Source organism: Bombina bombina, chromosome 5 (genome assembly GCF_027579735.1).
Source record: "Bombina bombina isolate aBomBom1 chromosome 5, aBomBom1.pri, whole genome shotgun sequence".
Taxonomy (NCBI): Eukaryota; Metazoa; Chordata; class Amphibia; order Anura; family Bombinatoridae; genus Bombina; species Bombina bombina.
Genome location: NC_069503.1, coordinates 88318027 through 88343022, shown reverse-complemented (window position 1 = coordinate 88343022; position 24996 = coordinate 88318027). Strand labels below are relative to the sequence as shown.

The 24996-nt window shown below is 42.3% G+C and overlaps 1 protein-coding gene across 1 annotated transcript in view; it reads right to left on the bottom strand.

The window, feature by feature from the left end:
* Nucleotides 1-24996, bottom strand: part of LOC128659941 (oocyte zinc finger protein XlCOF6-like) — a 75058-nt gene that overhangs the window by 30331 nt on the left and 19731 nt on the right. Inside the window, exon 2 of the mRNA XM_053713531.1 lies at nt 12253-12511. The gene's annotated coding sequence lies outside the window, so the exon portion shown is untranslated. The remainder of the gene's footprint in view (nt 1-12252; nt 12512-24996) is intronic.

Genomic DNA, 24996 nt, shown 5'->3' with positions numbered 1-24996 from the left:
AAGTAATCAACACCTCTTTTAACAAGGAACACATATACTCCATCTTAAAGAGATAAGTAGATTTGTCAGTGTCAATATCTGAGGTAGGATCTTCTGCATCAGATAGATCCTCATCAGAGGAGGCTAAATCAGTATGTTGTCGGTCATTTGAAATTCCATCAACTTTATGAGAAGTTTTAAAAGACCTTTTACGTTTATTAGAAGGCGGAATAGCAGACAAAGCCTTCTGAATCGCATCAGCAATAAAATCTTTTATATTCACAGGGATATCATGTACATTAGATGTTGAAGGAACAACAGGCATTGTACTAGCACTGATGGATACATTCTCTGCATGTAAAAGCTTATCATGACAACTGTTACATACTACCGCTGGAGATATAATCTCCGCTAATTTACAACAGATACACTTATCTTTGGTAGAACTGTTATCAAGCAGCAGGAATCCAACAGTGGTTTCTGAGACAGGATTAGATTGAGACATCTTGCAAATGTAAGAGAAAAAACAATATATAAAGCAAAATTATCAATTTCCTTATATGTGTCAGGGTGCCAGGAATCAGGCTGAGACGAGAAGTGCAAAAATAATCACACCTTTATTAATAGCAAAAAATAATAAAAAGTCCACAAGTCAAGTAACAAGCCAGGAATCAAAACCAGAGCTGGCAGTCAGATGAGCCAAGTCAGGAGCAGTCAGAAGAGCCGGAATCAGGAACAAGGAGAACAGCAGAGTCAGGAACAAGCCAGGGATCAGGAACCAGGAGGGACGTCAGACAGCCAGGTAATACACAAGAGCTCTCACAAACAGGTCTGAGACAATGCAAGGGCCTATCACTTAGTCTGATGTCAATTAGGATCAAAAAAGACACCAATGCCTCGAGATCTTCTGGTAAATCTCTGGCAGCAACTTCGTCTTTAATCGCATCAGAGAGCCCATGAAAGAAGGCGGCAACAAGGGCTTCATTGTTCCAACCTACCTCTGCAGCAAGCCTACGGAACTCAATGGCATACTGAGCAACAGATCTTGTACCTTGCTGAATGGACATGAGTCGTTTAGCAGCAGAGGAGGAGCAAGCCGGAACATCAAATACCCTTCGAAAGAAGGCCACAAATTCAGGGTAATTTGAAATCACAGGTTTATTAGTCTCCCACAAGAGATTAGCCCAGGCAAGAGCTCTGTCAGAGGGAAACGCCTGAGGTAACATCTCAAAGTAAATGCCCACCAAAGTAATCAACACCTCTTTTAACAAGGAACACATATACTCCATCTTAAAGAGATAAGTAGATTTGTCAGTGTCAATATCTGAGGTAGGATCTTCTGTATCAGATAGATCCTCATCAGAGGAGGCTAAATCAGTATGTTGTCGGCCATTTGAAATTCCATCAACTTTATGAGAAGTTTTAAAAGACCTTTTACGTTTATTAGAAGGCGGAATAGCAGACAAAGCCTTCTGAATCGCATCAGCAATAAAATCTTTTATATTCACAGGGATATCATGTACATTAGATGTTGAAGGAACAACAGGCATTGTACTAGCACTGATGGATACATTCTCTGCATGTAAAAGCTTATCATGACAACTGTTACATACTACCGCTGGAGATATAATCTCCGCTAATTTACAACAGATACACTTATCTTTGGTAGAACTGTTATCAGGCAGCAGGAATCCAACAGTGGTTTCTGAGACAGGATTAGACATCTTGCAAATGTAAGAGAAAAAAACAACATATAAAGCAAAATTATCAATATCCTTATATGTGTCATGGTGCCAGGAATCAGACTGAGACGAGAAGATCAAAAATAATAACACCTTTATTAATAGCAAAAAATAATAAAAAGTCCACAAGTCAAATAACAAGCCAGGAATCAAAACCAGAGCTGGTAGTCAGACAAGCCGAGTCAGGAGCCAAAGCGAGTAGTCAGAAGAGCCGGAATCAGGAACAAGGAGAACAGCAGAGTCAGGAACAAGCCCGGGATCAGGAACCAGGAGGGACGTCAGACAGCCAGGTAATACACAGGAGCTCTCACAGACAGGTCTGAGACAACGCAAGGGCAAAGCATACTGAACAGAGGCCCTTTAAATAATAAGTGATGACATCACAATTCTGAGACTGCATCCTGTCTCACATGGATGATGCACACCAGTCTGGCCATAAAAGGAAGTGCAGGAAATGAGCAGCATCACACAGTATGCACCAGAGTCAGAAAGAGAGGTGAGTAAAATGGCTGCCAGCAGCACATCGCAAACAAAGAAGGAAAAAACCCTGACAGTAACCTCCCCTCAACAACCCCTCCCCCGCGGGAGGACAAAAGGCTTATTGGGGAAACGGGCATGGAAGGCCGGAAGAGGGCAGGAGCATGAACATCAGAGGAGGGAACCCATGAACGCTCCTCCAGACCGTAGCCCCTCCAGTGAACCAAATTCTGTACGCGGCCCCTGGACATACGAGAGTCAATAATGCTGCTGACCTCATACTCCTCATGGTTGTCAACAAAGATAGGACGGGACGAGGCAACACAGTGGTAAACCGATTACAAACCAATGGTTTCAAGAGGGAGACATGAAAAACATTGGAGATGCGCATTGCAGGAGGAAGGTCAAGAGCGTAGGCCACAGGATTGACCCGTCGGAAAATACAAAAAGGAATTAAATTTAGCACCAAGTCCATCCCATCCCGCTAGCGGAGGACGGTCATTGAACCCCGTGAGAGGTACAGTGGATCGGTCTAATTCTGTCAACCCACAGCACACAAGGAATCAGCACGGGTTAGGGCTAAACCCCATTATAACCAGCTTAGTATTCTAGAAGACATCCACGTCATGGTCTAGTTATGTGGGGACTTTAGTAGGAACCTAACCAGTTTTCATAAAAGCAACTTTTATAATAACCGCATTTCTGCGGGATACTATAGCAGGTAACACTGCTATAGGTTAATTTGTGTTATTGTATATCCGGAGCGCTTCCAAATACATTATTTAGAGTTACCAACAACCAGTCTGGTAAACTGTTTAAACTGTTTAAACTGTGTGATAACTACAGCAGGTGAAATTGTTATAGGATTGCTGGTCTTACTGTTTAACCGAGTGTTTTATTAACTGCATTGATTTTAAATAACTGCATTGTTTTTAATTAACTGTATTGTTTTACTGTCCTATTGAGTGTTTTTAAATAACCGGATTAGAGTTACTAATACCGGTCTGGTTCCTATTGTGTGATATCTCTAGCAGGTGAAACTGTTATAGGACCGTTTGTTTTACTATTTGGGTTTTATATCCAAACTACATTTTGTGGATCCATCGACTATATATATACAAATTTGTTTAATATCTATTCTAGGAACACTAGCTGTGTCCACAAGATTGTTTCAAACTGTTTCAAGATTGTTTATAAACAGTCCAACAAACTATGCTTGAAGAATTGTTCATAAACTGTTCAATAATTTGAATAAAATACTTCATTTTACAAAGTTGTGAAGAAATTGGTCTCACATTTTGAACCCTGCCGGATAGCTGGCGCTTTGATATTTTCGGAAAATACAAAAAGGACCAACATAACGGGGAGACAGTTTAATGGAAGGCACACGAAGATTCAAGTTGCGGGAGGACAGCCAAACTCTCTCACCAACCTGATAGGAAGGCGCGGGCAGACGCCTACGATCAGCCTGGAATTTTTGGCGCTGCATAGAACGATGAAGGCAATCCTGAATCTGCACCCACGTGGAACGGAGTTGCCGGAGATGCTCCTCCAAAGCCGGAATACCCTGAGACATGAATGAATCGGACAACAAGGATGGTTGAAACCCATAATTCGCCATGAACGGGGATAACTTGGAGGAAGCATTAATAGCACTATTACGAGCAAACTCTGCCCAAGGTAACAGTTCAGACCAATTATTGTGGTGATCTGAAACCGTTCCGCAGCCCCATTGGATTGAGGGTGATATGCCAAGGAGAAGGAAAGCTGGATCCCCATTTGAGCACAAAAGGAATGCCAAAATCTGGAGACAAACTGGCTACCCAGGTCTGACACTATCTCCTTGGGTAACCCATGTAAATGGAAGACCTCCCGGGCAAAAATTGAAGCAAGCTCCTGAGTGGTATGTAACTTCTTCAAGGGAATGCAATGTGACATTTTACTAAAACGGTCAACCACCATAAGGATAACAGTATTGCCACTGGAAACAGGGAGCTCGACAATGAAGGCCATGGAAAGATGTATCCAAGGACGCTCACCATTAGCAATAGGTTGAAGTAGACCCACAGGAAGACGTTGAGGAGTCTTATTCTGTGCACAAACTGAGCAGGAGGCAACATACGCAGCAACATCAGAACGAAGACCTGGCCACCAGAATTGTCGAGTGACAGAACAAATCATTTGGTTCTTGCCTGGATGACCTGCGGCTTTAGGATAGTGGTAAGTGTGCAAAAGTTTAGTTCGAAGATTCTCAGGAACAAAACACTTACCACTAGGTTTCTCAGGAGGTGCATTGGTTTGTGCAGCCAGGATCTCCTCCCCAAGAGAGAAGTCAAATTAGTACGTATGGTATCCAAAATATGGTCAGGAGGTATAACTGGAATAGAAACAGACTCCTCCTTGGACAGAGGCGAAAATTGTCGAGAGAGGGCATCAGCCCTAACATTCTTACTACCAGGCAGGTAGGAGACATAATTAAACCGAGACAAAAATAGCGCCCATCTGGCCTGTCGGGGCGACAAACATTTTGCTTCAGATACATAAGTTAAATTCTTGTGGTCAGTAAGAATGAGCACTGGCACGCTAGAACCCTCGAGAAGATGCCTCCATTTCTTGAGTGCCAAAATTATGGCCAGTAATTCCCTGTCGCCAATTTCATAATTGCACTCCGCTGGAGACAATTTCATAGAGAAGAAACCACACGGATGCAAGGGACCGTCAGGCGTAGGACGTTGAGACAAGAGGGCACCTACTCCCATCTCAGACGAATCGACCTCAAGAACGAAAGGCAGGACAGGGTTAGGATGAGCCAGAACTGGAGCGGCAGCAAAGGCAGTCTTAAGACTATCAAAGGCCTTAATGGCAGTAGGTGACCAATGGAGTGGATCATTCTCTTTACGGGTCATGTCTGTGATGGGTTTGACCAAGGAAGAAAAGTTTTTAATAAACTTTCTATAGTAATTGGCGAACCCCAAAATACGTTGAATAGACCGAAGACCAACTGGGCGAGGCAACTGCAGAACTGCAGATAACTTGTCAGGATCCATGGAGAACCCTGCAACGGAGATAACATAACCTAGGAAGGTTACTTGAGTCTGATGGAACTCACATTTCTCGAGTTTACAAAACAGGCTGTTCTCACATAGTCTCTGAAGAACCCGTGTAACATCAGAACGATGAGCCTCAAGTGTGGGTGAGTGTATGAGGATGTCGTCTAAGTACACCACAACACACTGTTGCAACATATCTCGTAGGACATCATTAATAAATTCCTGTAAAACAGCAGGAGCATTACATAGGCCAAAGGGCATTACAAGATACTCATAATGCCCGCTCCTGGTGTTAAATGCTATTTTCCATTTGTGGCCCTCCTTGATCCTAACTAGATTGTACGCTCCTCTCAAATCAAGTTTAGTAGAGACCATAGCTCCCTTGAGGCGGTCAATGAGTTCCGTAATGAGCGGAATAGGGTAAGCATTCTTAATGGTAAGACGATTAAGACCTCTATAATCGATGCATGGTCTTAACTCGCCAGCCTTTTTCTTCACAAAGAAGAAGCCAGCCCCTGCAGGAGAGCAGGATTTGCGGATGATCCCTCGCGACAGAGCCTCAGCGACATACTCCTCCATAGCACAATTCTCCGCAACAGACAGAGGGTAAACCAGGCCCCGAGGAGGAATGGCTCCGGTTTGCAGGTATATGGCACAATCGTAAGACCGGTGAGGAGGCAACTTACCGGCACGCACCTTGTCAAAAACGTCTAGGAACTCTCAGTACTCCACTGGCAATTGAGATACCGAAGAAGTGCACAAGACTTTAACTGGTTTCCGAAGACAAGAGGAAATACATTGCGGAGACCACGACAAAATTTCGGACCTGCGCCAGTCGAGACTGCGATTGTGCTTTTGGAGCCAGGGATAACCCTGAACAACCGGAAAATGCAGAGAGTTTATCACCTGGAACTGGAGGGTTTCAAAATGGAGAGCCCCAACAGCCATGGATAACGGAGCAGTTTCGTGAGTAACGAGTGCGGGCCTGAAGGGGCCTGCCATCAATGGCCTCAATAGCAAGCGGAACGGACCGAGGCAAAACAGGAATGGAGTGCTTTGATACAAAAGCACTGTCAATGAAATAGCCCGCAGCACCGGAGTCAACAAGAGCCTTGGTGACTATGGAGGAGTCCACCCAGGAAAGGACAACCGTGACCAAAGGTTACTCCTTTAGCGGTTCCGGGGACGAGGATAAACCACTCAAGGTCTGCCCCCGACAGGACCATAGGTGTGAGCGTTTCCTGGCCGTGTAGGACAAGACTTCAAAAGGTGGCCCTGTAAACCACAATAGAGGCAGAGCCCCTCCCTCCTCCTAAAGGCCCAGGTACTGCATCGGCTCAGCAGTACCTGGTGACTCTGGACCAGGAAGCATGGGAGGAGAGGGAGGCATGGGTGGGAACGAACACGTAGGAGACAATGGAACAGGAGGCTTCCACAAGTGCTCCTTGAAAGAGGGCCTCTCACTTAGTCTGATGTCAATTAGTATCAAAAAAGACACCAATGCCTCGAGATCTTCTGGTAAATCTCTGGCAGCAACTTTGTCTTTAACTGCATCAGAGAGCCCATGAAAGAAGGCAGCAACAAGGGCTTCATTGTTCCAACCTACCTCGGCGGCAAGCGTACGGAACTCAATGGCATACTGAGCAACAAATCTTGTACCTTGCTGAATGGACATGAGTCGTTTAGCAGCAGAGGAGGAGCAAGCCGGAACATCAAATACCCTTCGAAAGGAGGCCACAAATTCAGGGTAACTTGAAATCACAGGTTTATTAGTCTCCCACAAGAGATTAGCCCAGGCAAGAGCTGTGTCAGAGAGTAATGAGATGAGAAATCCCACCTTAGCTCTGTCAGAGGGAAACGCCTGAGGTAACATCTCAAAGTAAATGCCCACCTGGTTCAAAAACCCTCTGCACTGATTAGGATCGCCTCAACATCGCTGAGGTAGAGGTGCAGAACCGGACATGCTCCTGGTAGGACTAGGTGCAGCAGCGGATACAGGAGCAGCCATAACTTGTGGAACTCTTTGGTCCAAATTTGCAGTGCGAGTCAGCAGGGTTTGCAGGGCTAGTGCAAATTGATCCAAGCGGTGATCCTGCTCATTCATCCTGGAAATTATGGCAGGTGAAGGTGGATTATTAGCACCATCAGGATTCATGGCCCTTGCGTAATGTCAGGGTGCCAGGAATCAGACTGAGACGAGAAGTGCAAAAATAATAACACCTTTATTAATAGCAAAAACTAATAAAAAGTCCACAAGTCAAATAACAAGCCAGGAATCAAAACAAGAGCTGGTAGTCAGACGAGCCGAGTCGGGAGCCAAAACGAGTAGTCAGAAGAGCCGGAATCAGGAACAAGGAGAACAGCAGAGTCAGGAACAAGCAAGGGATCAGGAACCAGGAGGGACGTCAGACAGCCAGGTAATACACAGGAGCTCTCACAAACAGGTCTGAGACAACGCAAGGGCAAAGCATACTGAACAGAGGCCCTTTAAATAATAAGTGATGACATCACAATTCTGAGACTGCATCCTGTCTCACACGGATGATATACACCAGTCTGGCCATAAAAAGAAGTGCAGTAAATGAGCAGCATCACACAGTATGCACCAGAGTCAGCAAGAGAGGTGAGTAAAATGGCTGCCAGCAGCACATGGCAAACAAAGCAGGAAAAAACCCTGACAATATGGCAGTTTCAGGAATGGGAAAAAAATGCAAACAGCATAGCCAAGTATGACGCGCAACGGAAAATGAAATTTTTTTGGCGCTAACAACATCCAGAAATGTCGCAACTCGCGTCATGGCAGACGCAACCTTGTGCAAGGAACCTGGCGTCAACTAAGATGCCGGAAATGGCGAATTTGCGTCACCGAACGTACCTTTGCGCCAAAAAAATTCTCGCACCAAGAATAACACAATAAATATTAGCATTTTGCGGCCTCGCAAGCCTAATTTTGCCCGCAAAATTAATGAAAACAGTCAATTTTGAAGAAAAGACTATATTACAGGTAAGAAAAAATAACTTCCTAAATATGATTTCCCCATTTTGAAAGTGATAGTCTGCAAAAGGAAATATACATAAACCTGACTCATGGCAAATATAAGTACAATACATATATTTAGAACTTTACATTAATGCATAAAGTGCCAAACCATAGCTGAGAGAGTCTTAAAGGGACACTGTACCCAAATTTTTTCTTTCGTGATTCAGATAGAGCATGACATTTTAAGCAACTTTCTAATCTTCTCCTATTATCAAATTTTCTTCATTCTCTTGGTATCTGTATTTGAAATGCAAGAATGTAAGTTTAGATGCCGGCCCATATTTGGTTGTCCTTGATGATTGGTGCATACATTCATCCACCAATAAAAAAAGTGCTGTCCAGACTTCTGAACCCAAAAAAAAAAACTTAGATGCCTTCTTTCTCAAAAAAAGATAGCAAGAGAACGAAGAAAATTTGATGCTAGGAGTAAATTAGAAAGTTGTTTAACCCTTTGAGTGCTAATGACGGCTCTGAGCCATCACAGAGTTTTCCACTCTGGTGCTAATGACGGCTCAGAGCTGTCACTAGCACTCTCCCACCTTGAGGGAGATCTGGGGGCTCCCGCCCGCTCCTACCCCGGTGATCGTGCCTGTAGAGTGACAGGCATCTGCGGGGCTTCCCGTTTTGCATGGTGACATCACGCGCAATAACGTGATGACGTCACCGCGCAACTTTATTTATACTTAACAATGTTAAGTATAGGAGCAGGGGGCATGCTGCTTAGCAGCCTGTATCTCAGGCATCTAAGCAGCTACAGACCCCCAAGACCCACCATTGGAAAGGTAATCGCCCAACAGTGTAAGTATTGGGGGTCTGAAAAAAATAAAAAAAAAGTAAAAAAAATAATTGTTCAAAAAAATAAAAAACATTAAAAAAATCTTAGCACCCAGGTGGGAAAGTGCTTAGCACTCCAAGGGTTAAAATTGCATGCTCTATCTGAATCAAGAAAGAAAAAAATTGGGTTCAGTGTCCCTTTAAGTAATGAAAACATGCTTACCGAAAGACACCCATCCACATATAGCAGATAGCCAAACCAGTACTGAAACAGTTATCAGTAGAGGTAATGGTATATGAGAGTATATCGTCGATCTGAAAAGGGAGGTAGGAGATGAATCTCTACGACCGATAACAGAGAACCTATGAAATAGATCTCCCGTGAGGAAAACCAATGCATTCAATAGGTGATACTCCCTTCACATCCCTCTGACATTCTCTGTACACTGAGATGAATCGGGCTTCAAAATGCTGAGAAGCACGTGACGTGCAGTGAGGTCAGAGGCTGGTGAGGCACTAGATATGATACGCCGGAGAAACACATGTACAGAGGGCCGTAAGTACCCCCAACAGGGCAGGTTTAAACGATAGCTGAACCAGTGCACAGGTGACATAATCAGGTGATGGGTGAGAGCAAGTTAGTAACCACTGAGTTACTGATCAGCTGATTACTTCACCTGTGCACTGAATTAGCTATAATGAAAACCTGGCCTGTTGGGGGTACTTGAGGACCATTGTTGAGAAACACTGCACTAAAGCACCAGCTCATCGGAAATGTATTGATTACCTGGAGAATAAAGCACACATACTCTGCTCACTGACACCCACACACACTCACACAATTCTGTGGCACAGTGCCAGTTACTAAGCAATTAGAATGATACACAATCTCTTCTCTACTCACTACTGTATTGTAAAAATAGAAATAATTTACCATACAAGTTGCTGCAATATGGTGTTCAAGAAATGCACGTGCACATGCCACTTAGGTATGCTCTTCAACAAAGGACACCAAAGTATACCAAACGAATGAAGTATGAATGATGGAAATGTAATTATGACTTTCATGTTCCTTTCAAAAACTAATTTGATTTGCTGACATGGGGCCAGTAACAGTTGATGCTAATTCTCAAAATATAAATAACTAGAAAAGTCTATTAAAATAGCATGCTCTACCTCAATCATGAAAGTTTAATTTTAAATGTCTCCCTTTGACTATGTGTTTAACCAGTTACTTTACAGTGGCATTATTTCTAAAAACATTTAACTGCAATAATTACATATATTTTTTAAATGACTCATTATCTCCTTTTTATTAATATAAACTTGTATAAAAGCAGCACATATTAAAAACACAATGCAACAGCTTTCAATTGATTTGTGAATTACAAGTTAACAGCAGTCTTTAAATAAATGGAGACACAGAGAAAAATACAAATAGATACTGCATCCTCTGACTGAACAGACATAACATATATGGAGTTTGTAACTAATTAACTCAAATAACCATGAAATAGGGAGGCTTAGCAATATTCAATGTCAAAAACTTTAATTTAAATAATGTGGACACTGCACACTTAACTTCAAACTCTGGGTTTTAAATTATGGATTTAAATTTGAATTGACCCTTTGACTTCCTGTCAGTATTGGGTTATGCTTACTTACTGTCCCCCTGTTAATGAGCTGTATCTGAACACAATTTGTGAATCACAAGAGATGTAGAATACTACTTTACTCTTCTGCTTGGGTTATGCTCACTTACTGCCCCCCCCTGTTAATGAGCTGCATCTGAACACAATTTGTGAATCACAAGAGATGTAGAATACTACTTTACTCTTCTGCTTGGGTTATGCTCACTTACTGTCCCCCCTGTTAATAAGCTGTATCTGAACACAATTTGTGAATCACAAGAGATGTAGAATACTACTTTACTCTTCTGCTTGGTGTCATCTGTTCTTAGGTTACCTCAGCTTTCAGTTGTGTCACATGACCGTGCTCACTGCATCCTCCTTCTGATTAATCTATATCTCCTTCACTTGCTAGGAGGCATCAAGAGGGGTGCCTCCTATTGGTCCCAATTTTTGCTGCTAATATATTAACAGAACACAGGTGGCGCTGCAGCACAGCTTTCCCTTTGACCCATGTACTGCAATGGAGAGAAGTATTCCTGTACTTGCCTCTCCATAGCATTACATGGGGGGGAAATAAAAAATGTTTTAACTTTTTTTTTGTTTTAATTAAAATTTAATTAAGCTTTGGCCACATATGGCAGGGTAGGCACTGCCTCCCCTGCCTCCTATGAGTGCACGTCCTTGCATGTCACAGAAAAAAATCAAGCACAAACGTACTTCACCACCTCCATAGGGAGGCAAAGTTTGTAAAACTGAATTGTGGGTGTGGTGAGGGGTGTATTTATAGGCATTTTGAGTTTTAGGAAACTTGGCCCCCCGGTAGGATTGTATATCCCCTACGTCACTAGCTCATGGACTCTTGCCAATTACATGAAAGAAATCTTCACTATGCCTCTATTATATTATGTATTAAAAGACACAGAAATTATGCAGTTCTCTAGGAAGCACAAGAAGGATGGTGTAGGAGCTACCTAGAGCGGTCTTGACTATAATGGTTAATGCCATGGGGATTGAGAGAGTAATTTATAACTTATTCTGTTTACTTATGAAGACTGCAGAATGCTCCGTGACCTCTCCTCACAGAAGTGCTAAAGCAGCATGGGGCAGCAATACCTGTAATAAATCAATTGGATATCCTACACTGAAGCAGAGAGCAACTGAACTAAACACCTAATATCTCTCCCTGTTCTTTTCTTCATGACGGCTGCTTGCTAAGGATACACTGCGCACACTGCACAGGCAGCTGAGCTGACAAGCCGACAGGACTCAGGAGAGAGGGCAAATGCAAAAAAGCTTAGCTACAAAACACAGCCCTGAGTTCATAAAGGCTGCAGTCATGCTCTCACATAGATAAGCTTGCATTTCAACCAGTCAGTGCTTGAAACACCAAGAGATTAACTTCCAACCGACAACTAAAGCACCAGCACTCGACAACAGGTTCCAAGTCACTCAGACACAACCCCAAGCTGTGTACGCTGTCATACAATCACATCCTATGTATGTGTAAATTGAATACAACACTCTCATTTAGAATATAAGAATATTAAAAGCAGACTTACACGAGATGCAGCTCCTGTCAGTTGTGCCGCTCCCTTCTTCACCGCCGCTGCTCCGAGAGTGTTGCACTTGTACTTCCGGTTCAAAGTCCAGGTTAGCGTTCTCCGAGTATTCAACAACTGCTGTTGGTGAGCCCTATGGACTAGTCAAATTAAAAAAAGAAATGTCCAGACTGGCTCCTCCTTCACCAATGTCGCTCTTTATTAAAATAGACAAAAGAGCTAAAAAACAGCACACATCATATCGACAATGTCGAAGCACCTACAGGCAAAGATAAAAATACAAATAATGACAGGTACCCCCTCACATCTGCTTGAAACACTCTCCTTAATATAAAGATCCCTCCCCACTAGCAAAACAGCTGTGTTAGCTTTAAAGTTACCCACAGTAGAATGTATTTGTATTTATCTTTAATTATATTGGACACAGATTAAAAGGAAATGGTGTGCGCAGCTTGTAAGAGAGGAAGGAGAGGGAGTGTTTTTAGTATGACATATACATATATGTTTACAAACAACTGTTTTAACCCTGCAATAAAGTCAGCTCTAATAACGCAGTAATGTACCACAGGGACCTTGCTAAACACAGAAATATGCCAATCAAGAGGGGCTCAAGGCTCTTATGATTTGCGTTATGTAATGTAATGCTTTTTTTACATTGAGACTATGCAGCATTTAGCAGCGCCAGCCCAGCACATAGATTAAGCTTATACATCAAAGAACAGGAACTTGAATTCCAAATACACCCAGCTGTGGCTGCCATTGCACTGTGCATTGAAGTCTCAGACCGCGTCCATGCCTCACTAATTGTTATCAACTGAGGCACCTGTGCAAAAGTAGCCTGACATGCCTTCCTTACTCCCGCTCCAAATATAACTAGTGCTAGTTAGCGCTCTCTCCTCTAGACCACCAGGCAGTGCAGCATCATTGCAAGAATTATATAAATAAAATCCCCATTTGAGGATAACAAAGAGAGACTCGGTCGCATCTCTGCAGATCTACAGTGAACTCTCTGCCTGTCATCATTACAGGAGTTACAATAAGGAGTCCAGTACTTACCGATCTGCCCTTTGCTGTCTTTGCCCACATGGAGGAGGTGTCAAGAACCTGCCGATTCTGTGCACTGCAGGTTACTAAGTGATAGCAGGAATCTGCAGTCTATTCTTCCTCATTTCACAATTGTGCGCTTCTCTTTGCCTTTTAAACATAAGTGATGTCCTCTGGTGTAAACCCGCCCCACACGCAGTATCAGCCAATAAGAGTTTATGATTCCTTTTTTTTTTTTAAATGGACGTCTATGCTTAAACGTCCGTATAGAAATAAAACGGATTAACTAATTTACATATCAAGGGGACACACTGCACATGTGTAAAAGTGCTATAAAACAGGGCACATTGCAAAATCGCCCCATCTTTAGTTATTAATGCTATTAGCCTCTTATTTTTTTATTATATTAAAATGGGGAGTTTTTTTTTACCACCCCCCCAAAAAAAATTGTTATTACCCAACTATGCCACCAACTTTGCAATATAATTTTATATATATATACCTATATATATATTTTATTTTTTTTATAAAGTTTTTTTTTTAATTGGAGGGGCACTGCCCACCCTGCCCCAATGGAGGAGCCTCCACTGATTTTATATATATATATATATACAGGTGGCCCTCGTTTTACAACGGTTCAATTTACACCGTTTCAGAATAACAACCTTTTTTTCCAGTCATGTGACTGCTATTGAAAAGCATTGAGAAGCAGTGCAATTATTAAAATAGCCAGTAGGTGGAGCTGTCCGCTTGTGTTGCAGCAAAGCCAAACAAGCTGAAATTAATCAGTTTAACCAGACCTGAGCTATTGAGCAGATTTCAAAGGAACCAGATCTTCCTGTCTATAAATCAGTCCAGATTGGAATGCATAGAAAGAACTGTTTGCAGAAAAATGCAAGTGAAGTCTGTGTTGTGCATTATTTTATTAGGTTTATAATGCGGATTAGCAAATGTTTTTGTTAATTTAACTTAGTTTAATTATATATTCTGTGTTGTGTGATTATTTTATTAGGTTTATAATGCTGTTTAGCATTTAAAGTCTTCATTTCAAAGCTTTAAAACTAATGTATTAGGTGTTATTATGACAATTTTGAGAGGGGCCTGGAACCTATCTCCCTCACTTCCCATTGACTTACATTATAAACTGGGTTTCAATTTACAACGGTTTCGATTTACAACCATTCCTTCTGGAACCTAACCCCGGCGTAAACTGAGGGCTACCTGTATATATATATATATATATATATATATATATATATATATATATATATATATATATATATATATATATATATATATATATATATATTGTGACAGAGAACAGGGAATTGTGAGTGATCAGGTGTATATTTCTCCTACTATGTTGAAATGTGTATTCAGTTTTTAAACCCCAGGGAAATGTATTGTATAAAATGTGGCTAGGAATTAAGCTACTGTGTTTTTGGGTCACTGGAGTGGAACACTGGAGAGAGGGTGGGCAAGTGTTCCATTCCTCAGTTTTCTAAAGCTGAGAGTAAGCAATCAGGAAGGGATCTTTACTCACCTGTGTTTAATTAAAGGAGGGTAATTTATTATCCAACTGCTAGGTGGAGAGAGAGAGAGAGCCACCAGTGTTTCTGACTTGAAGAGAGACACACATTGCAATTGAACTGAGAAAAGCTGATAAAAGTGAGTTTGCTAAAATCAGCATGTTTTGTTTAGTTTAATATACCCTGATTCAATAAGTGATGTGAACTTATGTTAGTAAGAGTTCAAACTGAGCTAGGCTTTTGTTGTAGTATTAAGTGTGTTAAACTGCTATAAACACAGATTGCTGTTATCTGCACTTGGATTGTGAAAATAAAACTGACTGTTTAAATTTATCAAGGCTGTGTCATTTATACCCTAGAAGAGGACCGTGCTATTTCCTTTAAATCAGGCACCAGGAGTGGGTGCTGGATTACAATATGGTGGCAAATGTGGGCATAGCACAAATATGGTCTGTGGGTATAAAAAGTTTTCTGCAAGCTGCACTAAGGAAACTTTTGCTTTTAACTGTTGGAAATAAAAGTGACACTGTGTATTTGAGACATATACCTGCCTTGGTGTTACCTGTTGCTTCTAAGAGGAGAAATTTTACAAAATGGAGGAGCTGGTGAAAGCTTTGGTGCAAGCAACTGCTGTACAGCAGGAGACAAATCGCTACACAAGTTAGCAGCACGATGGATGCCCGGCGAGAGGATAGAGCTACATTGGTTAATGTATTGCAGCAAGTCCTACAGCCTTCTGTAGCTACCCCCACTGTGGATAGGGGGCGCTATATCCGAGCAAATTACTTTCTCCATAAGTTGTCAGTGACGGATGATATTGAGGCTTACCTTACAACTTTTGAGAGGATTCCTGCCGGAGAAAAGTGGCCACCTGAACAGTGGGCAGGGCTACTCGCACCATGTCTTAGTGGAGAAGCCCAGAAAGCATATGAGGATTTGTCTCACAGCCAAGCTCAAGATTATCAGAAACTAAAAACTGAAATTCTTACACGCTTGGGAGTAACACCTGCAATTCACGCCCAAATAATTAACAATTGGGTGTTTGAGATGGAAAAACCTACAAGAGCCCAAATGTATGAACTGCTGAGATTTGCTCAGAAATGGCTACAGCTGGACATTAATGCAGCCACAAAAGTTATAGAAATGATTGTAATGGACAGATTTCTCAGGAATCTTCCAGCTGGACTTCGACAGTGGGTCAGTCAAGGGGATCCTAAAGACCCAGAAGAAATGATGAGCCTGGTTGAGAGATATTTGACTGCTAAGGAATTTCACAGCAATGATCCTCAACCTAAATCAAAGCTGCCTTATAAAAAAACAAGTGGAAAAACAGAAGCACAGAGGTCTATTCATAACCAGTAACAAAATGACTATGGTGGGAAATTGCTCCCTAGTGAACCATTATGGCCAAGAGGCCAAACTGATGAACATATAAGGTGTTTTTAATGTCAAGAGTTAGGGCATATTGCACGTAACTGTGCACAGGGGGAGGAGCCTATGCAATGTAATATGGGTGCAAGGGACAGACATAGTACAATGTTAACCTGCACCAAAATGTCTTTTGTTTCCAGTGCTGTGTGTTCTAGTCATTTAAGATCTGTGAATCTGGAAGGTAAGAGAGTGTACAAGCGCTCCTGGATTCAGGGAGTGAAGTTACTTTGGTAAAAAGTATTTTGCTTCAGCCAGAAAGGTTAGATAGAGATCAAATGCTTGATATTGTCTGTATACATGGGGACACACACTCATACCCTACAGCTGAGGTTGAAATTATCACAGTATTGGTACAGTTAAGTGCCGTGTAGGGGCAGTACCTGTGTTGCCCTATGATATAGTATTGGGGAGAGACGTTCCTCACTTTTGTCAAGTGTGGGATTAACCTTCAATAGGTCATGGGATTAGTCCTGGGTAAATACAGGAGGTGGAGGGTATGGAAACCATTTTTCCATTCTGCAATATTGATTGGGAACCAGACACTGCACAGGAGGCACCTCTGGTGTGTCTAGGCAATGAGGCAGAACCCCCTCAGAGAAATGCTTCTGGAGAAGACATATAACTTGAGGATCTAAGTATTAATTCTTGTAATTTCCAAGCTGCCCAATGGGAGGACCCGACTCTGATAGTGGCGAGGGAGAATGTTAAAGTAATTGAAGGCACTGTCATAGATCCTGAAAAACAATTATGTTTTCCCTATTTTAAGGTGAAAAATAACCAGCTTTATAGAGCAGAAAAGAAAGGGGTTGAAGAGGTGGAGCAATTATTGGTTCCCAAGTCTTATAGAAATACCGTTTTGAAATTAGCCCATAGTCATGTGCTAGGGGGGCACCTTGGTATTGAAAAGAACAGAGAAAGAGTTCTTGCACAATTTTATTGGCCTGGTATTTTTATTTCAATAGAGAGATTTTGTAAATCCTACCCAGAATGTCAATTGAAGGCTCCATTTAAAGGTTACCGCAATCCACTAATACCTCTTCCTGTTATAGAGGTTCCTTTTGAGCGAATAGCAATGGATTTGGTAGGGCCTTTACTAAAGTCTGCTAGGGGCATGAGCATATTTTAATTGTGGTTGACTATGCTACCCGCTATCCTGAGGCAATTCCTTTGCGGACTACCTCCTCTAAGAATATTGCTAAGGAGTTAATGATGATGCTCAGCAGGGTGGGCATACCAAAGGAGATCCTTACGGATCAGGGAAGAGTTATGAAAGAGTTATGTAAACTTCTCAAAATTAAACAATTAAAAACATCTGTGTATCACCCCCAAACTGATGGGTTAGTTGAGAGGTTTAATAAAACTCTAAAAAGCATGTTGCGTAAAGTGGTAGAGAAGGATCGAAAGAACTGGGATTGTTTGTTACCGTACCTTATGTTTTCCATTAGGGAAGTGCCCCAAGCTTCCACATGTTTTTCACCTTTTGAATTGTTATACGTAGGCATCTCATGGGAATACTTGACATTGCGAAAGAAACAAGGGAGCAGGAATCTACACCTCACCATAGTGTTATGGAGCATGTAGCACAAATGCAAGAAAGAATGGAAGTTATAATGCCAATAGTAAGGGAAAATATGCAGAAAGCACAAAGAGCTCAGGAAGCCAGTTATAATAAAAATGCAAGGCTAAGGGTTTTCCAACCTGGAGACAGAGTTCTAGTTCTGGTACCTACAGTTGAAGGTAAATTCCTGGCAAGTTGGCAAGGTTCATATGAGATTATTGAACAGGTCAATAATGTTAATTATAAAGTGAGTCAACCTGGTAGAAGAAAACCAGAACAGATCTATCACATAAATCTACTTAAACCGTGGGTAGACAGAGGTTTTGACAATAATAAAAAATAAATTTACTCATGCTACAGTTGAGAAAAATCCTGAGGTAAACATAGCAGAGACGCTAGCTCCCCATCAGAAGCAGGAAGTGAAAGAATTTGTGCCTAGAAACAGAGATGTTATTTCCCCATTGCATGTAATCATGCATGATATAATTAGAGAACCTGGAAAAATAATTAACTTGAAGCCATACCGAATACCTGAGGCCAGGAGAGAGGCAGTTAGTGCGGAGGTGAAAAAGATGCTTAAGTTGGGAGTAATAGAGGTTTCACAAAGTGAGTGGAGCAACCCAATTGTTTTGTTGCCTAAGCCGAATGGTGAAAACATAATTTATGCTTACCTGATAAATTCCTTTCTTCTGTAGTGTGATCAGTCCACGGGTCATCATTACTTGTGGGATATTATCTGCTCCCCTACAGGAAGTGCAAGAGGATTCACCCAGCAGAGCTGCTATATAGCTCCTCCCCTCTACGTCACCTCCAGTCATTCGACCAAGGACCAACGAGAAAGGAGAAGCCAAGGGTGTAGTGGTGACTGGAGTATAATTTAAAAAATATTTACCTGCCTTAAAAAACAGGGCGGGCCGTGGACTGATCACACTACAGAAGAAAGGAATTTATCAGGTAAGCATAAATTATGTTTTCTTCTGTTAAGTGTGATCAGTCCACGGGTCATCATTACTTGTGGGATACCAATACCAAAGCAAAAGTACACGGATGACGGGAGGGATAGGCAGGCTCTTTATACAGAAGGAACCACTGCCTGAAGAACCTTTCTCCCAAAAATTGCCTCCGAGGAAGCAAAAGTGTCAAATTTGTAAAATTTGGAAAAAGTATGAAGCGAAGACCAAGTTGCAGCCTTGCAAATCTGTTCAACAGAGGCCTCATTCTTAAAGGCCCAAGTGGAAGCCACAGCTCTAGTGGAATGAGCTGTAATTCTTTCAGGAGGCTGCTGTCCAGCAGTCTCATAAGCTAAACGAATTATGCTACGAAGCCAAAAAGAGAGAGAGGTAGCAGAAGCTTTTTGACCTCTCCTCTGACCAGAGTAAACGACAAACAGGGAAGACGTTTGTCGAAAATCTTTAGTTGCCTGTAAATAAAATTTAAGGGCACGAACTACATCCAGATTGTGCAAAAGACGTTCCTTCCTCGAAGAAGGATTTGGGCACAAGGATGGAACAACAATCTCCTGATTGATATTCCTGTTAGTGACTACCTTAGGTAAGAACCCAGGTTTAGTACGCAGAACTACCTTATCCGAGTGAAAAATCAAATAAGGAGAATCACAATGTAAGGCTGATAACTCAGAGACTCTTCGAGCCGAGGAAATAGCCATTAAAAATAGAACTTTCCAAGATAACAACTTTATAACAATGGAATGAAGGGGTTCAAACGGAACAAGGTTTAAACTCCATGGTGGAGCCACAGCTTTAAACACAGGTTTAATCCTGGCCAAAGCCTGACAAAAAGCCTGAACGTCTGGAACTTCTGACAGACGCTTGTGTAACAGAATGGACAGAGCTGAGATCTGTCCCTTTAAGGAACTAGCGGATAACCCCTTTTCTAAACCTTCTTGTAGAAAAGACAATATCCTAGGAATCCTAACCTTACTCCAAGAGTAACCTTTGGATTCGCACCAATATAGGTATTTACGCCATATTTTATGGTAAATCTTTCTGGTAACAGGCTTCCTAGCCTGTATTAAGGTATCAATAACTGACTCAGAAAAACCACGCTTTGATAAGATCAAGCGTTCAATTTCCAAGCAGTCAGCTTCAGAGAAGTTAGATTTTGATGTTTGAAAGGACCCTGAATCAGAAGGTCCTGTTTCAGAGGTAACGACCAAGGTGGACAGAATGACATGTCCACCAGATCTGTATACCAAGTCCTGCGTGGCCATGCAGGCGCTATTAGAATCACTGATGCTTTCTCCTGTTTGATTCTGGCAATCAATCGAGGAAGCATCGGGAAAGGTGGAAACACATAAGCCATCCTGAAGGTCCATGGTGCTGTCAAGGCATCTATCAGGACCGCTCCCGGATCCCTGGATCTGGACCCGTAGCGCGGAAGCTTGGCGTTCTGTCGAGACGCCATGAGATCTATCTCTGGTTTGCCCCAACGTCGAAGTATTTGGGCAAAGACCTCTGGATGAAGTTCCCACTCCCCCGGATGAAAAGTCTGACGACTTAAGAAATCCGCCTCCCAGTTCTCCACTCCCGGGATGTGGATTGCAGACAGGTGGCAAGAGTGAGACTCTGCCCAGCGAATTATCTTCGATACTTCCATCATTGCTAGGGAGCTTCTTGTCCCTCCCTGATGGTTGATATAAGCTACAGTCGTGATGTTGTCCGACCGGAACCTGATGAACCCCCGAGTTGTTAACTGGGGTCAAGCCAGAAGAGCATTGAGGACTGCTCTCAATTCCAGAATGTTTATTGGAAGAAGACTCTCCTCCTGATTCCATAGTCCCTGAGCCTTCAGAGAATTCCAGACAGCGCCCCAACCTAGTAGGCTGGCGTCTGTTGTTACAATTGACCAGTCTGGCCTGCTGAATGGCATTCCCCTGGCCAGATGTGGCCGATAAAGCCACCATAGAAGAGAATTTCTGGTCTCTTGATTCAGATTTAGAGTGGGGGACAAATCTGAGTAATCCCCATTCCACTGACTTAGCATGCACAGTTGCAGTGGTCTGAGATGTAGGCGTGCAAAAGGAACTATGTCCATTGCTGCTACCATTAGTCCTATTACCTCCATGCATTGAGCTACTGACGGGTGTTGAATAGAATGAAGGACACGGCATGCACTTTGAAGTTTTGTTAACCTGTCCTCTGTTAGGTAAATCTTCATTTCTACAGAATCTATCAGAGTCCCCAGGAAGGGAACTCTTGTGAGTGGAAAGAGAGAACTTTTCTTTTCGTTCACTTTCCATCCATGCGACCTTAGAAATGCCAGTACTATCTCTGTATGAGATTTGGCAGTTTGAAGGCTTGAAGCTTGTATCAGTATGTCGTCTAAGTACGGAGCTACTGAAATTCCTCGCGGTCTTAGTACCGCCAGAAGAGTGCCCAGAACCTTTGTGAAGATTCTTGGAGCCGTAGCCAGTCCGAATGGAAGAGCTACAAACTGGTAATGCCTGTCTAAAAAGGCAAACCTTAGATACCGGTAATGGCTTTTGTGAATCGGTATGTGAAGGTAAGCATCCTTTAAATCCACTGTGGTCATGTACTGACCCTCTTGGATCATGGGCAAAAATGTTCGAATAGTTTCCATCTTGAACGATGGAACTCTTAGGAATTTGTTTAGGATCTTTAAATCCAAGATTGGCCTGAAGGTTCCCTCTTTTTTGGGAACTACAAACAGATTTGAGTAAAACCCTTGTCCTAGTTCCAACCGCGGAACTGGATGGATCACTCCCATTAATAAAAGATCTTGTACGCGGCGTAGAAACGCTTCCTTCTTTGTTAGGTTTGTTGACAACCTTGACAGATGAAATCTCCCTCTTGGGGGAGAGGATTTGAAGTCCAGAAGGTATCCCTGAGATATGATCTCTAACGCCCAGGGATCCTGAACATCTCTTGCCCAAGCCTGGGCGAAGAGGGAAAGTCTACCCCCCACTAGATCCGGTCCCGGATCGGGGGCCCTCAATTCATGCTGTCTTAGGGGCAGCAGCAGGTTTTCTGGCCTGTTTGCCCCTGTTCCAGGACTGGTTAGGTTTCCAGCCTTGTCTGTAGCGAGCAACAGCTCCTTCCTGTTTTGGTGCAGAGGAAGTTGATGCTGCTCCTGCTTTGAAATTACGAAAGGAACGAAAATTGGACTGTCTAGCCTTGGCTTTGGCCTTGTCCTGAGGCAGGGCATGACCTTTACCTCCTGTAATGTCAGCAATAATCTCTTTCAAGCCGGGCCCGAATAAGGTCTGCCCTTTGAAAGGAATATTAAGCAATTTAGATTTAGACGTAACATCAGCTGACCAGGATTTCAGCCACAGAGCTCTGCGTGCCTGAATGGCGAATCCTGAATTTTTAGCCGCAAGTTTAGTTAAATGTACTACGGCATCTGAAATAAATGAATTAGCTAACTTAAGGAATTTAAGTTTGTGTGTGATGTCATCTAGTGTGGATGATTGAAGTGTCTCTTCCAGAGACTCAAACCAAAATGCTGCTGCAGCCGTGACAGGCGCAATACATGCAAGAGGTTGCAATATAAACCCTTGTTGAACAAACATTTTCTTAAGGTAACCCTCTAATTTTTTATCCATTGAATCTGAAAAAGCACAGCTATCCTCCACTGGGATAGTGGTACGCTTAGCTAAAGTAGAAACTGCTCCCTCCACCTTAGGGACCATTTGCCATAAGTCCCGTGTGGCGGCGTCTATTGGAAACATCTTTCTGAATATAGGAGGGGGTGAGAAAGGCACACCGGGTCTATCCCACTCCTTAGTAACAATGTCAGTAAGTCTCTTAGGTATAGGAAAAACGTCAGTACTCGTCGGTACTGCAAAATATTTATCCAACCTACACATTTTCTCTGGGATTGCAACTGTGTTACAATCATTCAGAGCCGCTAATACCTCCCCTAGTAACACACGGAGGTTCTCAAGCTTAAATTTAAAATTTGAAATGTCTGAGTCCAGTTTATTTGGATCAGAACCGTCACCCACAGAATGAAGCTCTCCGTCTTCACGTTCTGCAAACTGTGACGCAGTATCAGACATGGCCCTTGCATTATCAGCGCACTCTGTTCTCACCCCAGAGTGATCACGTTTACCTCTTAGTTCTGGTAGTTTAGCCAAAACTTCAGTCATAACAGTAGCCATATCTTGTAATGTGATTTGTAATGGCCGCCCAGATGTACTCGGCGCTACAATATCACGCACCTCCTGAGCGGGAGATGCAGGTACTGACACGTGAGGCGAGTTAGTCGGCATAACTCTCCCCTCGTTGTTTGGTGAAATATGTTCAATTTGTACAGATTGACTGTTTTTTAAAGTAGCATCAATACATTTAGTACATAAATTTCTATTGGGCTCCACTTTGGCATTAACACATATAGCACAGAGATATTCCTCTGAATCAGACATGTTTAACACACTAGCAAATAAACAGCAACTTGAAAATACTTTTCAAAGTAATTTACAAATAATATGAAAACGAACTGTGCCTTTAAGAAGCACAGAAAAAAATTATAACAGTTAAAATAATTAAGTTATAGCATCAATCTTTGTCAGAATATACAGTTTTAGCAAAGGATTGTTCCCCTCAGCAATTAAACAACACAACTTTAGCAAAGGTTTAATTCCATTAGCAAAGATAACAATTTCTGAAAGCAGGAAACAAATTACAGAATAAACGTTTTTATCTCAGTCAAACTATAATTCTCACAGCTCTGCTGAGAGAAAATATTTGATGCATAGTAAAAGCGCCCCTCCCCCACACACACAGCAGTGAGGGAGAACAGAAACTGACAGAAAAAACAGATTTAAGCAACTGCCAAGTGGAAAAATAGTGCCCAAACATTTATTCACTCAGTACCTCAGTAAATGAAAATGATTTTACATTCCAGCAAAAACATTAAACATAATCTCTAGTTATTAAACAGCTTTATGTCTTTCTTACAGTGTAATTCTAGTGAATTACCATTCTCCCAGAATACTGAAGTGTAAAGTATACATACATGACATTATATCGGTATGGCAGGATTTTCTCATCAATTCCATTGTCAGAAAATAAAAACTGCTACATACCTCTATGCAGATTCATCTGCCCGCTGTCCCCTGATCTGAAGTTTACCTCACTCCTCAGATGGCCGAGAAACAGCAATATGATCTTAACTACTCCGGCTAAAATCATAGCAAAACTCTGGTAGATTCTTCCTCAAACTCTGCCAGAGAGGTAATAACACACTCCGGTGTTATTTTAAAATAACAAACTTTTGATTGAAGATATAAAACTAAGTATAATCACCATAGTCCTCTCACACGACCTATCTAGTTGCTGGGTGCAAGAGAATGACTGGAGGTGACGTAGAGGGGAGGAGCTATATAGCAGCTCTGCTGGGTGAATCCTCTTGCACTTCCTGTAGGGGAGCAGATAATATCCCACAAGTAATGATGACCCGTGGACTGATCACACTTAACAGAAGAAATAAGGTTTTGTAATGATTTTCGCAAACTGAATGATCTTTCCAAATTTGACGCTTACCCTATGCCTCGAGTGGACGAGCTAATAGAGAGGTTAGGTAGATCTAGGTATCTAAGCACTTTAGATCTGACTAAAGGTTACTGGCAGGTCCCACTGACAGACAGAACAAAAGAGAAAACAGCCTTTTCTACACCTGAGGGCCTATTTCAATATAAAGTGTTGCCATTTGGTTTGCATGGTGCTCCAGCCACCTTTCAGCGTATGATGGATAAAATACTCATAGAGCATATGCAGCTGCTTATCTGGATGATGTGGTAATTCACAGTGCGGTCTGGGAAACACATCTTCCCCGAGTTCAGGCTGTTGTGGATGCCCTATGGGCTGCAGGGTTAACTACCAATCCTGAAAATCGCTCTCTATGATTAGAAGAGGCAAAATATTTGGGTTATACAATCGGTAGGGGGCTCCTTAAACCACAACAGGGTAAAGTTGAGGCTATTTCAGGTTGGCCACGTCCGGTGACCAAGAAACAAGGGCATTTCTGGGAATAACTTGGTATTATCACAGGTTCATCCCAAATTTTGCTACTCTTGCTAACCCTTTGAACTCACTAAAGCTAAAAGTTCTGTAATGGTGAAGTGGAACCCTGAAGCAGAGCATGCATTTTGTGCTTTGAAAGAGGCATTGTGCACTGACCCAGTATTGATGGCTCCAG